The 12448-nt window shown below is 38.0% G+C and overlaps 2 non-coding genes across 2 annotated transcripts; both read right to left on the bottom strand.

Annotated features, from left to right (window-relative positions):
• Window positions 1-5531: 5531 nt before the first annotated feature.
• On the bottom strand, window positions 5532-5688 carry LOC135267585 (5.8S ribosomal RNA). Its single transcript, XR_010335993.1, has one exon. It is a non-coding gene; the product is annotated as a 5.8S ribosomal RNA (ribosomal RNA).
• A 2060-nt stretch (window positions 5689-7748) lies between these two features.
• Window positions 7749-9671, bottom strand: LOC135267588 (small subunit ribosomal RNA). The gene has a single exon (XR_010335996.1). It is a non-coding gene; the product is annotated as a small subunit ribosomal RNA (ribosomal RNA).
• Window positions 9672-12448: the final 2777 nt, after the last annotated feature.

The following is a 12448-nucleotide window of genomic DNA, read 5'->3' as shown; positions in this document are numbered from 1 at the left end:
ACTGTGTTTTTGTGTTTTTTGAGACAGACGAGAGAATAAAATACTCATCATCATCGTTTATAAAGATGAAGAATATGCGCGTTTGTGCGAAACAATCTAACATATAAGAAAGTAACGCCACGCTGTTTCTTCTTTTCTTCGTACGATATAGAGATAAATGTATCGTCATCATCGTCGTCGTAGTCGTTAAACACCACAACACATATATCGGTCAATAAAGGCATAATAATAATATTTATAATATTATTTTTTACCTTTGCCGATTTAAAAGTTCAAACATTCTCTTCACTCTTCGCAAGATTGAATGCGACGTGAATTTATGAAATTCTTTCGAATCCATAAACGTTACGAATATTATATAAATATTCTCGCTCGGATATTAGAGAGTTGACGCATTTATTATTTTTGTTTGTTTAAATCACAAACATTTGTTAGTTCAACAAAGTTTGATTGCATAAGGACCGCCAACGTAAGAGAATACGTTTTGCCGCATCCGCAATCTCGCTGTGGGGAACTGGGCGAGCCACAAAATCACAAAATAAAGCAATCTCGCAAGCAAAGCCCTATTCGAATTCGATAGCGGAAATGTGCGATAAACGTCGATAAATTGGAAGCAAATGCAGAACGTATACATAATCGGTCGTTTTGTCGTCGTCATTTATGATAAACTTCGACTAAACCGTTACACCGTTCATATCGCCTCACTCAACGCATCGACACACACCACTACCATATGTATACCAGCGCGACACCGATCGAGGCAGCCGCTCGGTATTGGATGTGCGCACCGCTCCACTGACATAGCTCCACAGGCGACGTCTACCGAAGCGCACAGCTCTATAACTATAAGGCATACACACAAAAGGGAGAAAATATTTTAAATATTGATAATATTAAAAAGTCATATTTTATATTTAAACCATTATAAAATTTAATTATAAAAACGTTTGTTTTAAAAAAAATAATTAATTAATAAAAACAAAATTATTTTAAGCGCCGTACTTCGTAAACGTCGTACTTCGTTCGTCGTATGTGCAAAGTCAAATGAATGCTGTAGTTAGTCGCAGTTGGAACGTCTGAATGTCGTACAACGTAACAATAATTTTGAGTGCCCTAATGTGTAGACGTCGTACTTCGCGAACGTCGCACTTCGTAAACGACGTACTTCGTGAACGTCGCACTTCGTAAACGACGTACTTCGTGAACGTCGCACTTCGTAAACGTCGCACTTCGTAAACGACGTACTTCGTGAACGTCGTACTTCGTAAAGGTTATGCAATATTAATACACATTTGGTGTATTGCAAGTTGCATTTTAATAAATATTATGCATTTTTATGTTTTAATTTAATATCTAGGCCAAAATACTATGTTTATTTAATTGTTAAATGTGTACGTTTATTTATAGATACGTAATTTACATAAAAATTTGTTTTTTTTTTTATTATATGCAAACTACAAATAAAACATTTAATATTTTCAAACGTCGTACTTCGTGTAAGTTATGCAATATTGATACAAATTTAGTGTATTGCGGGTCGCAATAATATTAATTTATATTTGAACGTAGTACTTCGTGAAGGTTATGCAACATCAGTACACATTAAGTGTATTGCAGGTTGCATTATTATTAATTTATGTTTTCTCACTTTTTACCTTCATATAAAAAAAAATTTAATATTTTTGGACGTCGTACTTCGTAACAGTTATGCAATATTGATGCACATCTGTTGTGCTGCGGGTTGCATTTTATAAATTTAATGTATTCTTATGATTTACTTTAATGTCTAGGCAAAAAAACACTTTTGATTAGTTGCTGAATGTTTACATTTATTTACAGATACGTAATTTGCAAAAAAATTTGCTGTTTTTTTATTATATACAACACAAATAAAATTCTTTAATATTCTTGAACGTCGTACTTCGTGTAGGTTATGCAATATTGATACAAATTTAGTGTATTGCGGGTCACAATAATATTAATTTATATTTGAACGTAGTACTTCGTGAAGGTTATGCAAGATCAGTACACATTAAGTGTATTGCAGGTTGCATTATTATTAATTTATGTTTTCTCACTTTTAACCTCAATATAAAAAAAAATTAATATTTTTGGACGTCGTACTTCGTGAAGGTTATGCAATATTAATGCAGATCTAGTGTGCTGCGGGTTGCATTTTATAAATTTAATGTATTTTTATGTTTTACTTTAATATCTAGGCAAAAAAAACAATTTTGATTAGTTGCTAAATGTTTACATTTATTTACAGATACGTAATTTGCAAAAAAATTTGCTGTTTTTTCATTATATACAACACAAATAAAATTCTTTAGTATTCTTGAACGTCGTACTTCGTGTAGGTTATGCAATTTTAATACACAATTAGTGTATTGTGGGTTGCATTATTATTATTTATTGTTTACGTTTTACTTCATCACTTTGTGAACGTCGTACTTCGTTTGTACTATGAACGCTGCATTTCGTCGCAGTCGGCAGCACGTGCGAATAAACGTCGTACAAGAAAATCACGATTTTGAGTGCCGTACTTCGCAAACGTCGTACTTCGTCTATACTATGTACAAAGTCAAGTGAACGCTAAACCTCGTCGCAGTCGACAGCAAGTGCAAATAAACGTCGTACAAGAAAATCATGATTTTGAGTGCCGTACTTCGCAAACGTCGTACTTCGTCTGTACTATGTACAAAGTCAATTGAACGCTGTACTTCGTCGCAGTCGGAAGCAACTGCAAGTAAACGTCTTACAAGAAAATCATGATTTTGAGTGCCGTACTTCGCAAACGTCGTACTTCGTCTGTACTATGTACAAAGTCAATTGAACGCTGTACTTCGTCGCAGTCGGAAGCAACTGCAAATAAACGTCTTACAAGAAAATCATGATTTTGAGTGCCGTACTTCGCAAACGTCGTACTTCGTCTGTACTATGTACAAAGTCAATTGAACGCTGTACTTCGTCGCAGTCGGAAGCAACTGCAAATAAACGTCTTACAAGAAAATCATGATTTTGAGTGCCGTACTTCGCAAACGTCGTACTTCGTCTGTACTATGCACAAAGTCAATTGAACGCTGTACTCCGTCGCAGTCGGCAGCACGTGCAAATAAACGTCGTACAAGAAAATCACGATTTTGAGTGCCGTACTTCGAAAACGTCGTACTTCGTCTGTACTATGTACAAAGTCAAATGAACGCTTAACTTCGTCGCAGTCGACAGCACGTGCAAATAAACGTCGTACAAGAAAATCACGATTTTGAGTGCCGTACTTCGCAAACGTCGTACTTCGTCTGTACTATGTACAAAGTCAATTGAACGCTGTACTCCGTCGCAGTCGGCAGGACGTGCAAATAAACGTCGTACATGAAAATCACGATTTTGAGTGCCGTACTTCGCAAACGTCGTACTTCGTCTGTACTATGTACAAAGTCAATTGAACGCTGTACTTCGTCGCAGTCGGAAGCAACTGCAAGTAAACGTCTTACAAGAAAATCATGATTTTGAGTGCCGTACTTCGCAAACGTCGTACTTCGTCTGTACTATGTACAAAGTCAATTGAACGCTGTACTTCGTCGCAGTCGGAAGCAACTGCAAATAAACGTCTTACAAGAAAATCATGATTTTGAGTGCCGTACTTCGCAAACGTCGTACTTCGTCTGTACTATGTACAAAGTCAATTGAACGCTGTACTTCGTCGCAGTCGGAAGCAACTGCAAATAAACGTCTTACAAGAAAATCATGATTTTGAGTGCCGTACTTCGCAAACGTCGTACTTCGTCTGTACTATGCACAAAGTCAATTGAACGCTGTACTCCGTCGCAGTCGGCAGCACGTGCAAATAAACGTCGTACAAGAAAATCACGATTTTGAGTGCCGTACTTCGAAAACGTCGTACTTCGTCTGTACTATGTACAAAGTCAAATGAACGCTTAACTTCGTCGCAGTCGACAGCACGTGCAAATAAACGTCGTACAAGAAAATCACGATTTTGAGTGCCGTACTTCGCAAACGTCGTACTTCGTCTGTACTATGTACAAAGTCAATTGAACGCTGTACTCCGTCGCAGTCGGCAGGACGTGCAAATAAACGTCGTACATGAAAATCACGATTTTGAGTGCCGTACTTCGCAAACGTCGTACTTCGTCTGTACTATGTACAAAGTCAAATGAACGCTGCATTTCGTCGCAGTCAGAAACAAAGCAAACGTCGTGCAATGAAACAATAATTTTGAGTGCTGCATTTGTGAGCGCCGTACTTCGTTTGTTACTTTATGGTCACATGAACGTCGTATTTCATCACACAGAGCACCATACTTAATGCACTTAAATGAACGTTGTACTTCGTACAAGTTAGGCAATATTAATACACATTTGGTGTATTGCGGGTTGCATTATTAATTTACAAAAATAGCTATGATTTTATATACAACTAAAAATAATTCATAATATTTAAACGTCGTACTTCGTAACAGTAATACAATATTTAAACAAATGTAGTACTTCTTGAATATAGGCAATTTTCATACACGTTTACTGTGAAACCAGTTGCGTTACAATTAAAGTATACGTAGTACTTCGTGGTTTTAGGCAACTTGAGCGCGCGTTTTGTGTAATGTTGGTTGCATACCTTTAAACAAAATGATTGTGTCATTACTATTTTACCACATGAGCAATCGTGACTTTATTATATGCAGTAGTTATTAAGCAGTGAATGGTGCAAGGCGAGCGCTATGTGCAAGGCGAGCGCTATGTGCTAGGCGAGAGCTCTGAGGAGAGATCCTCCCGTTATCGGCAACGGTCACTACGGGCCTGGCACCCTCTATGGGCTGTGGCCCCGTTCAAGATGGACTTGGACGCGTCGCACAATCTCGGGATGACGGATCCTCCCTAACACCACATTTCCCGGCGTCCGGTTTCGGCCGCGGGATTCAGTGCTGGGCTTTTTCCTGTTCGCTCGCCGCTACTAAGGAAATCCTAGTTAGTTTCTTTTCCTCCGCTTAATAATATGCTTAAATTCAGCGGGTAGTCTCACCTGCTCTGAGGTCGCAAATATAAATTTGCCTTTATTTTGTCAGACGATAATTACACGTATTCCGTTTATATGGCTGCCTCCAAACAATTTCAAACATCGATCTGACGTCGTTGCGAGAATGTTGTTGTTGTTAATTATAGTGCATAAAATATGCATATAAACAACTTTAACGTCTCGGACACGACGATCGCTTCGTTCGAAATTTAAGCGTTGTGGCTGCTTTTTAATATCGGACGTGCTACGTCTAAACCAACTTGTACCAACAAACTAATAAGAATGTCAGCCGCTATTGCGTTTTAGGATGCCGCGTTATTTTTTTATATTGTTTTTATTGTTGTCTACGTTGCATAATATTTTATTATGACAACCGACAATCAATTAACAATTATAGTAACGCGTCATATTTGCACCCAACACGCTCCGACGTAATTGTCTACACAACATTGTGCGCTGTGTTTAAGACAAAAACCGAGCAGTCTTTGAAATTGACACGACCCTCAGCCAGGAGTGGTCCGGGAACAGTATATCCGAGGACCGCAATGTGCGTTCGAAATGTCGATGTTCATGTGTCCTGCAGTTCACAAGTTGACGCGCAATTAGCTGCGTTCTTCATCGACCCACGAGCCAAGTGATCCACCGTTCAGGGTAATCTTTTCAAACAAATTTAAAATATTATTACATAACGCACCGTTCCACATCGAAATCGTTTCATCATCACACAACAACAAAAATAACTACTTAAGGTTATTACAATTGTGATGTATATGTGAGAAACGGACCAATCGAAAGAAACGTTCGGCGTTATATTTTATAATATTTTATTTAATTAAAGTGGCATTTGTTTCTACTTATCGAAAAGAGTATGCAGTTATAGTTTAAGTTTACATAAAGAATAACCCGATGATATTAACGTTTTATAAATACGTATATATATATCTATTAGGTTTTTTTTCTCTATCAACTTTGTCTATAAAACTCTGCTCCTTTTGCGATAAGCATTATGTATATTTATTAAATAGAAAATATGTCGAAAAACCAGACGTTTTCTTCAAACAAACGCCACAGCTGCAAACTTAATCACAACAATATTTACCAAACAATACAATTGTAGGGTGTTTTGTGTGATACGTCGTTTGGTGGGCATTCTAAGAACGTCCGTCGACATAAAAACGAATCAAAAGAAAAGCACAGGCAGTGCAAAACGTTCCTTCGTCAGTCGGGCGTATATCATTTAAAACCCACAGAATCTAAAAAAGTTAATAAACTTTTTTATTTAGATTCCTACGGTTCGTCGCGTCGTTAAAGTAAATTATTACTTCGACGCATGCGGAACCCAGGTACCCGAAAACCGTAAGCCTAAGCGTTTTTTTCCAAACATCACTCACTATCGATAAAGTAAATTGATTTTATGTATTTATAAATGTGCGTTTGTATGTATAGTAGTATAGTAGTAGTATATTTTGTTATTGGTTGTTTCGAGCTTTTTATTGTTATAAAACGTTTTTGTAGTCTTGTACATAAAGTACAGACGAATAGACAGCCCCTTTTATTTATTAATAAACTCCAACCATTTACAAATTGAATTACAACTACAACATCTCTTTTACACATTAATTATACACCATCTTTATTTTCTTTTTTCCGAAGCGAATACGATGAAGAAAATACGCAAAGACTGGCTTACAAAACCGTAAGCCTAAGCGTTTATTTTTCAAACATCACTCACCATCGGTTAAGTAAAATGATGGTATGTATAAATGTGTATTTGTATGTACAGTAGCGTATTAATTTTGTTGTTGGTTGTTTCGAGTTTATTTATTATTATGGTTTGTATGTATAAAGTTTTAGTCTTGTACATAAAGTACAGACGAATAGACAGCCCCTTTTATTTATTAATAAACTCCAACCATTTACAAATTAAATTACAACTACAACATCTCTTTTACACATTAATTATACACCATCTTTATTTTCTTTTTTCCGAAGCGAATACGATGAAGAAAATACGCAAAGACTGGCTTACAAAACCGTAAGCCTAAGCGTTTATTTTTCAAACATCACTCACCATCGGTTAAGTAAAATGATGGTATGTATAAATGTGTATTTGTATGTACAGTAGCGTATTAATTTTGTTGTTGGTTGTTTCGAGTTTATTTATTATTATGGTTTGTATGTATAAAGTTTTAGTCGTGTACATAAAGTACGATCGTATTGGCAGACACCATTATTATTCATTCATTCATTCTTGTTTGTTATTATAAATAACTCCAACCATATACAAATACTACAACAACAACAACAACATCTCTTGCACATTAATTATACACCACCACTGTGTATTAGTACTTTTTTTCGAAGCGAATACGATGATGGAAATACGCTAAGACCGGCACTGCGAAAGCAATAATAAAACGTTAGCACATAACCATCTTTCGACAATATTGATTCGTGTTAATGTTCGAAAAAATTCTTTGAAAACGTCGTTTACGGCACGTTTACAATCGATTTATAAAATAAATCGAAAAACGTAACAACAGATCCGCTTAATGCAAGACGACCCGTTGTTGCTTTTCCGTTCGACGCATAATAAAGAATTTTGTATGAGAATTGATCATCATACGAATAGTGTATGTATGTGTGTTTTTTGTTGATCAGCACAGACAAAATGTGTGTGTATGTGTGACAACTAAACAACAACATTTACACGTTAATGATCCTTCCGCAGGTTCACCTACGGAAACCTTGTTACGACTTTTACTTCCTCTAAATGATCAAGTTTGGTCATCTTCCCAGCAACATCGGCAACGTCGAAACGCCACCGCGCACCGGTCCGAAGACCTCACTAAATCATTCAATCGGTAGTAGCGACGGGCGGTGTGTACAAAGGGCAGGGACGTAATCAACGCGAGCTTATGACTCGCGCTTACTGGGAATTCCTCGTTCATGGGGAACAATTGCAAGCCCCAATCCCTAGCACGAAGGAGGTTCAGCGGGTTACCCGGACCGCTCGGTCAGGGAGGACACGCTGATTCCTTCAGTGTAGCGCGCGTGCGGCCCAGAACATCTAAGGGCATCACAGACCTGTTATTGCTCAATCTCGTGCGGCTAGAAGCCGCCTGTCCCTCTAAGAAGAATTGTTTGTACGCCGACAGTAAAAACCGCACATAGAGACCGGGCGAACCCGGCTCCAGCCGGCATTTGGGATGTCGAAATACGCCTATTTAGCAGGCTAGAGTCTCGTTCGTTATCGGAATTAACCAGACAAATCGCTCCACCAACTAAGAACGGCCATGCACCACCACCCACCGAATCAAGAAAGAGCTCTCAATCTGTCAATCCTTCCGGTGTCCGGGCCTGGTGAGGTTTCCCGTGTTGAGTCAAATTAAGCCGCAGGCTCCACTCCTGGTGGTGCCCTTCCGTCAATTCCTTTAAGTTTCAGCTTTGCAACCATACTTCCCCCGGAACCCAAAAGCTTTGGTTTCCCGGAAGCTGCCCGCCGAGTCATCGGAGGAACGTCGGCGGATCGCTAGCTGGCATCGTTTATGGTTAGAACTAGGGCGGTATCTGATCGCCTTCGAACCTCTAACTTTCGTTCTTGATCAATGAAAGCGTTTTTGGCAAATGCTTTCGCTTCTGTCCGTCTTGCGACGATCCAAGAATTTCACCTCTAACGTCGCAATACGAATGCCCCCATCCGTTCCTATTAATCATTACCTCGGGGTTCCGAAAACCAACAAAATAGAACCGAGGTCCTATTCCATTATTCCATGCACACAGTATTCAGGCGAAGTTTTAGCCTGCTTTAAGCACTCTAATTTGTTCAAAGTAAACGTGCCGGCCCACCTCGACACTCAATGAAGAGCACCGCGGCGGGATTGAGTTGGGCCGCCCTCTCGAGCTAAGCCCACCGGCAGGACGTCCCGCGAAACGCCAGTTAACACCGCGAACGATGAACCGGCGGCGCGGGACACAAATTCGACTACGAGCTTTTTAACCGCAACAACTTTAATATACGCTATTGGAGCTGGAATTACCGCGGCTGCTGGCACCAGACTTGCCCTCCAATTGATCCTCGTTAAAGGGTTTAGAGTGTACTCATTCCGATTACGGGGCCTCGGATGAGTCCCGTATCGTTATTTTTCGTCACTACCTCCCCGTGCCGGGAGTGGGTAATTTGCGCGCCTGCTGCCTTCCTTGGATGTGGTAGCCGTTTCTCAGGCTCCCTCTCCGGAATCGAACCCTGATTCCCCGTTACCCGTTACAACCATGGTAGGCGCAGAACCTACCATCGACAGTTGATAAGGCAGACATTTGAAAGATGCGTCGCCGGTGCGAGACCGTGCGATCAGCGTAAAGTTATTCAGATTCACCAAGTTGTACGATGACGGCGAAACCGCCACCGATTGGTTTTGATCTAATAAAAGCGCTCCTTCCGTCTCCGGTCGGAGCTCTGTTTGCATGTATTAGCTCTAGAATTACCACAGTTATCCAAGTAAATGTGGGTACGATCTAAGGAACCATAACTGATTTAATGAGCCTTTCGCGGTTTCACCTTAATTTGGCTTGTACTGAGACATGCATGGCTTAATCTTTGAGACAAGCATATGACTACTGGCAGGATCAACCAGGGAACTGTGTTTTTGTGTTTTTTGAGACAGACGAGAGAATAAAATACTCATCATCATCGTTTATAAAGATGAAGAATATGCGCGTTTGTGCGAAACAATCTAACATATAAGAAAGTAACGCCACGCTGTTTCTTCTTTTCTTCGTACGATATAGAGATAAATGTATCGTCATCATCGTCGTCGTAGTCGTTAAACACCACAACACATATATCGGTCAATAAAGGCATAATAATAATATTTATAATATTATTTTTTACCTTTGCCGATTTAAAAGTTCAAACATTCTCTTCACTCTTCGCAAGATTGAATGCGACGTGAATTTATGAAATTCTTTCGAATCCATAAACGTTACGAATATTATATAAATATTCTCGCTCGGATATTAGAGAGTTGACGCATTTATTATTTTTGTTTGTTTAAATCACAAACATTTGTTAGTTCAACAAAGTTTGATTGCATAAGGACCGCCAACGTAAGAGAATACGTTTTGCCGCATCCGCAATCTCGCTGTGGGGAACTGGGCGAGCCACAAAATCACAAAATAAAGCAATCTCGCAAGCAAAGCCCTATTCGAATTCGATAGCGGAAATGTGCGATAAACGTCGATAAATTGGAAGCAAATGCAGAACGTATACATAATCGGTCGTTTTGTCGTCGTCATTTATGATAAACTTCGACTAAACCGTTACACCGTTCATATCGCCTCACTCAACGCATCGACACACACCACTACCATATGTATACCAGCGCGACACCGATCGAGGCAGCCGCTCGGTATTGGATGTGCGCACCGCTCCACTGACATAGCTCCACAGGCGACGTCTACCGAAGCGCACAGCTCTATAACTATAAGGCATACACACAAAAGGGAGAAAATATTTTAAATATTGATAATATTAAAAAGTCATATTTTATATTTAAACCATTATAAAATTTAATTATAAAAACGTTTGTTTTAAAAAAAATAATTAATTAATAAAAACAAAATTATTTTAAGCGCCGTACTTCGTAAACGTCGTACTTCGTTCGTCGTATGTGCAAAGTCAAATGAATGCTGTAGTTAGTCGCAGTTGGAACGTCTGAATGTCGTACAACGTAACAATAATTTTGAGTGCCCTAATGTGTAGACGTCGTACTTCGCGAACGTCGCACTTCGTAAACGACGTACTTCGTGAACGTCGCACTTCGTAAACGACGTACTTCGTGAACGTCGCACTTCGTAAACGTCGCACTTCGTAAACGACGTACTTCGTGAACGTCGTACTTCGTAAAGGTTATGCAATATTAATACACATTTGGTGTATTGCAAGTTGCATTTTAATAAATATTATGCATTTTTATGTTTTAATTTAATATCTAGGCCAAAATACTATGTTTATTTAATTGTTAAATGTGTACGTTTATTTATAGATACGTAATTTACATAAAAATTTGTTTTTTTTTTTATTATATGCAAACTACAAATAAAACATTTAATATTTTCAAACGTCGTACTTCGTGTAAGTTATGCAATATTGATACAAATTTAGTGTATTGCGGGTCGCAATAATATTAATTTATATTTGAACGTAGTACTTCGTGAAGGTTATGCAACATCAGTACACATTAAGTGTATTGCAGGTTGCATTATTATTAATTTATGTTTTCTCACTTTTTACCTTCATATAAAAAAAAATTTAATATTTTTGGACGTCGTACTTCGTAACAGTTATGCAATATTGATGCACATCTGTTGTGCTGCGGGTTGCATTTTATAAATTTAATGTATTCTTATGATTTACTTTAATGTCTAGGCAAAAAAACACTTTTGATTAGTTGCTGAATGTTTACATTTATTTACAGATACGTAATTTGCAAAAAAATTTGCTGTTTTTTTATTATATACAACACAAATAAAATTCTTTAATATTCTTGAACGTCGTACTTCGTGTAGGTTATGCAATATTGATACAAATTTAGTGTATTGCGGGTCACAATAATATTAATTTATATTTGAACGTAGTACTTCGTGAAGGTTATGCAAGATCAGTACACATTAAGTGTATTGCAGGTTGCATTATTATTAATTTATGTTTTCTCACTTTTAACCTCAATATAAAAAAAAATTAATATTTTTGGACGTCGTACTTCGTGAAGGTTATGCAATATTAATGCAGATCTAGTGTGCTGCGGGTTGCATTTTATAAATTTAATGTATTTTTATGTTTTACTTTAATATCTAGGCAAAAAAAACAATTTTGATTAGTTGCTAAATGTTTACATTTATTTACAGATACGTAATTTGCAAAAAAATTTGCTGTTTTTTCATTATATACAACACAAATAAAATTCTTTAGTATTCTTGAACGTCGTACTTCGTGTAGGTTATGCAATTTTAATACACAATTAGTGTATTGTGGGTTGCATTATTATTATTTATTGTTTACGTTTTACTTCATCACTTTGTGAACGTCGTACTTCGTTTGTACTATGAACGCTGCATTTCGTCGCAGTCGGCAGCACGTGCGAATAAACGTCGTACAAGAAAATCACGATTTTGAGTGCCGTACTTCGCAAACGTCGTACTTCGTCTATACTATGTACAAAGTCAAGTGAACGCTAAACCTCGTCGCAGTCGACAGCAAGTGCAAATAAACGTCGTACAAGAAAATCATGATTTTGAGTGCCGTACTTCGCAAACGTCGTACTTCGTCTGTACTATGTACAAAGTCAATTGAACGCTGTACTTCGTCGCAGTCGGAAGCAACTGCAAGTAAACGTCTTACAAGAAAATCATGATT

Source organism: Tribolium castaneum, unplaced genomic scaffold (genome assembly GCF_031307605.1).
Source record: "Tribolium castaneum strain GA2 unplaced genomic scaffold, icTriCast1.1 ptg000055l, whole genome shotgun sequence".
NCBI classification, from domain to species: domain Eukaryota; kingdom Metazoa; phylum Arthropoda; class Insecta; order Coleoptera; family Tenebrionidae; genus Tribolium; species Tribolium castaneum.
This window is presented reverse-complemented; position numbering and strand designations above follow the sequence as displayed.